The following is a 5,000-nucleotide window of genomic DNA, read 5'->3' on the forward strand; positions in this document are numbered from 1 at the left end:
ATACTAAAAGTGTATATTTTATTATATCTTTAAAATACAGTCTCACATCACAGACACATTGCCATGATGATAAATAGCCTACAGTAAAACCTGCCATAAATAGGTGTCTCACAGCACTAAAGATGAAAAAAAATAACACTAAAAAAATAACAGTATCTATCCCTATTATGTTATTCCTTGTGAATTATGTCTTTATTGTACCTTTTCATATGGCATTTTAAGCATTCTCACTCCCCAGTGCAAACCAAATTCCCCATCAGGGATAATAAAGTATTCTACTGAAAAAAATTAAATCCAAATGATGGCGACTTCCACTTCCTTTATAGACTTTGGTCTCCATCATCGGCTGCTGTCGTTATTCTTGATGCGCCGTCTCTTCCTCTGCTGCTGCATGTCCTCTTAATGGATGGAAATGGTTCCACTTTTTACACTTAATTTATCAGTTTTTCATCTCACTCTGTCTCTTTCTCTTTCTCTTTGTCTCTCTCTTCCTGTTTCTCTGGTTCTCTCTCTCTCTCTCTCTCTCTCTCTCTCTCTCTCTCTCTCTCTCTCTCTCTCTCTCTCTCTCGCCCCTCCTTGCCCTCTCCTCCAACGTCCTTATTCTCCAATTTTTTCGTTTCCTATTCCAGAGTTAATTTTGTTCAAATCGCTACTTTATTTTTCGCTCTTTAATCTTTTTTCTCCCTGGTCCTTTTCATCTACTTCCTCTTGGACCTCCTGACATTGTCCACCTCTCATTTCCTCTCTTTTCTTCTTCTGATTTCCACTTTGTCATCTCTGATCGTGTCAGACCCTCCCTAGTCCCCCTCCCTCTCTTCACCACTCCCTCTGCTTTGTTCTTGTTCTTAGTCATTTGCACTTTCCCCTCTCTTGTCTATCTCCTCTCATCCCCAATCCTCTTCTCTTCTCCCCCTTTCATTTTCTCTCAATGTCTTCATTCTAGGATCCGGGAACAATTCATTTTCCCCCTTTGAAACCATTTTCTTGTTTCCTGCTGTCTTTCATCTTCTCATTTCATCTGCTTGGTTTGTCTGTCTATATGTCTGTCTGTCTGATTCTATTTCTGACTGTCTCCCTATCGACTTGTAGCTCTGTCCTTATATATATCTGGTGGTTGGTTCCACATTGATGCATCAAGCCAATTCGCTTAAACAGCCTGCCAGATCCGAAGTTGTTTATGAATATACCTCGATACTATTGGTTCTGGTAACCACCTAAGGTTAGAAACATGGTCTGGGATTGGCCATCCCTACGATGACCGTGTTCCTGTGCAATAAAACAAAGCCATGCACTCCATCCCATATCGCCGACACACACACACACACACACACACACACACACACACACACACACACACACACACACACACACACACACACACACACACACACACACACACACACACACACACACACACACACACACACACACACACACACACACACACACACACACACACACACACACACACACACACACTCACCTGCTCTCATTTTGAGATTCGTTCCTCATGTGTGCTCTGCTGGCATTTCTTTAATAGTCCCTCTCACACCTCTCACCTACCTCTCTCTTTTGCCCCTTATTTCCCCTCTCTGTCTCTCTAACTCTGCTTCTTTCTCTCTCTATCTCTGTCTCTAGAAATTCAAGATTCAAAGGGCCTTTATAATCATGGAAAATGTACATTACATTACAGGCAAAGTACAAGATACTGCATAGGATAACAAATAATAATAGCAAAACATTTAGTCTCCCTCTCTCTCACTCTCTTTGACTCACTTCCTCTCTCCCCCTCTCTTTCTCTCTCTCTCTCTCTCTCTCTCTCTCTCTCTCTCTCTCTCTCTCTCTCTCTCTCGCTCTCGCTCTCGCTCTCTCTCTCTCTCTCTCTCTCTCTCTCTCTCTCTCTCTCTCTCTCTCTCTCTCTCTCTCTCTCTCTCTCTCTCTCTCTCTCTATCCCTCTATCCCTCCTTCACCTTGTAGTGTGCCTCCTCACTGTCTCTCTCCCCCATTGATTCTGTTATCACTGCTTCACACATGGATCCCCCATTGTAAGATAGTGCTTGATCAAAAGCACACACACACCCCATCTTGCCCCAACACACACACACACACACACACACACACACACACACACACACACACACACACACACACACACACACACACACACACACACACACACACACACACACACACACACACACACACACACACACACACACACACACACTCACACACACACACACACACAACCTACCACCACAAACACCACACAACACACACACACAAACACACACACATACACCGCCCTGTCCCATTGCATTGTTAATTGGTCCAGATGGGTTTCCAGAACTATGATGGAAACCAGTTAGAAGGCAAATGAATGGACCAGCGCCCAGGCTATCTCTCCCTCTGCTGTCTCTAGTGCTATCGCTTCCTTTCATACTGAAGGAGAGAGACATCTCGTAAAACACAGAGCAATCTCTCTCTTTTTCTCTCTCTCGTTCTCTTTCTCTCTCTCTCTCTCTCTCTCTCTCTCTCTCACTCTCTCTCTCACTCTGTCTCTGTCTCTCTCTCCGTTTCCACGTTTATTTGCCTCACTTCATCACACGCACACAATCACTTATTGAGCAGAAAGTGTCACATGGTGGTCATCTTCATTTTTAGGCAAATGGAAACCACAGGTTGAATGAAAATTGGCATTTATTTAGACAGAATAGTGCTATTTGTTCTATGTTTATTGTTATTTGTGGCTTTCCTGTCTTATCTATGTTGAATGAAGAATAAATAAGACCTGCTATGGTTTTTCATTTCAATGGCTTTAATTAAATGTAAATTTGCTTCGTTACGTTATCTTTCTCAAGTAGTGGTTGATTGTACACTGACCACAGATAAAGGCTAAGGGGGTTCAATTAACTCAAATTTGTGTTGCAATGATAAGAGCAACAGTTTTAATTTATAGAACTGCAATGCTATAATGCATTTCATATTTCATAAATCCAAATATGGGGGCTGAAATGGTGTCATGTATTGTTTCAATACATTTTTAACAGGAAAAGTAATAATGCAAGATGTATTTTAAGTATAAATTGAAGTGCGTATGAGGTATTTCTTTATTCCATGACATTACTATAATAATACATTTGCAGCACACACTAACATAGCTAAGTCTATGCGCAGCATGCAATACCAAAAAGGCAGAATTTTATCAGTACTCGATATTAAAGTTTATACTGTTGTTATCATGCAACATTTAGTTTTCCATGTCTACATAAATGTTAACAGTGAATAAATATATCATTTAGTTGAGTTAAAAATAACTACACTAGTCATTTATTTGCTTTTGTTTTGATGAATAGATGTGTGTGTGGTGTAGAGTTCCATTAATTTGACAGTGTTTGAATTAATATAAATAATAGACTGTTTTACATGAGTCATTAAGTTTGTTATGTAAAGCAACTGGCATACGTATATCAGTTTGTTGATTATATGTGTGTTGATATGTGAATGAGCACGTGTGTATGTTTAAGTGCATGCATTTGTATGTGTGTGTGTGTGTGTGTGTGTGTGTGTGTGTTTGCGTATGTGCTTGACGGTGTGCTGTTATCTTAGTCGGTTTGCCTAGCAAAACGTATTGCTAGGCAACCCTAACTCCTCATTAGGTTTCGTTCCTTGTCCTGCTTTTATTCATTCCAAATATTATTAAACTGGCCCAACGTGTGTTTGTGTGTGTGTGTGTGTGTGTGTGTGTGTGTGTGTGTGTGTGTGTGTGTGTGTGTGTGTGTGTGTGTGTGTGTGTGTGTGTGTGTATGTGTGTGTGTGTGTGTGTGTGTGTGTGTGTGTGTGTGTGTGTCCAAGTAGCTTCAATTCTCTCCATCCCTGGCTGTCACCTTGGTGACTACAATTTGACCTTGCTCATTTCTCAAGCCACTTTCCCCTCTCTCTCATTTTGAGATGGTGTGTGGGGGGGATTTCTTTAATAGTCCCTCTCTCACCTACCTCTCTCTTTTGCCCCTTATTTCCCTCTCTGTCTCTCTAACTCTGCTTCTTTCTCTCTCTATCTCTGTCTCTAGAAATTCAAGATTCAAAGGGCCTTTATAATCATGGAAAATGTACATAACATTATATTGGCAAAGTACAAGATACTGCATAGGATAACAAATAATAATAGCAAAACATTTAGTCTCCCTCTCTCTCTCTCACTCTCTTTGCCTCACTTCCTCTCTCCCTCTCTCTCTCTCTCTCTCTCTCTCTCCCTCTCTCTCTCTCTCTCTCTCTCTCTCTCTCTCTCTCTCTGGTCTTGTCTGTGAACATCTGTGCCTCTCGTGGTGTTTGTACACGAGGGTTTGGCCTGCTCCATGACCGGGTCACGCACAAAGAGAGCTATCCCTCAAACTCAGCTGAGCTCCGCGCAGGAACACACACACACACACACACACACACACACACACACACACACACACACACACACACACACACACACACACACACACACACACACACACACACACACACACACACACACACACACACACACACACACACACACACACACACACACTCTACAGCCTTCCCCAGTACAACACACATTTACAGAATACAAACACGGCAACCAGAACCCAACGTGGCACAAAAGAACGTTCCGTCATTCCAAAGCGATACGTTGTGTGGAATGAGTTGGCGGAACCGCATGACGAGACGGAACATTTGGGCTACTAGAATAGAATGGAGGGGCCAGCAGCCAACGGAACAACAAAACAAACCTGGAACACTTGAGTGCAGACACACACACACACACACACACACACACACACATACACACTCGCATACACAAACACACACACATGCATGCACGCACACAAACAGACACACACACACACACACACACACACACACACACACACTAGATGAACACTCTAAATATAGTCCCCAAGTGCTTACTCACTGCTCTATATGTTTATATGGACACACTCACACCACACACACACACATTCACGCAGATA

At 42.2% G+C, this 5,000-nt stretch overlaps 1 long non-coding RNA gene across 1 annotated transcript in view; it reads left to right on the forward strand.

The window, feature by feature from the left end:
* Window positions 1–5,000, forward strand: part of LOC130375991 (uncharacterized) — a 17,854-nt gene that overhangs the window by 8,024 nt on the left and 4,830 nt on the right. The window lies entirely within an intron of this gene.

Source organism: Gadus chalcogrammus, chromosome 2 (assembly GCF_026213295.1).
Source record: "Gadus chalcogrammus isolate NIFS_2021 chromosome 2, NIFS_Gcha_1.0, whole genome shotgun sequence".
NCBI lineage: Eukaryota > Metazoa > Chordata > Actinopteri > Gadiformes > Gadidae > Gadus > Gadus chalcogrammus.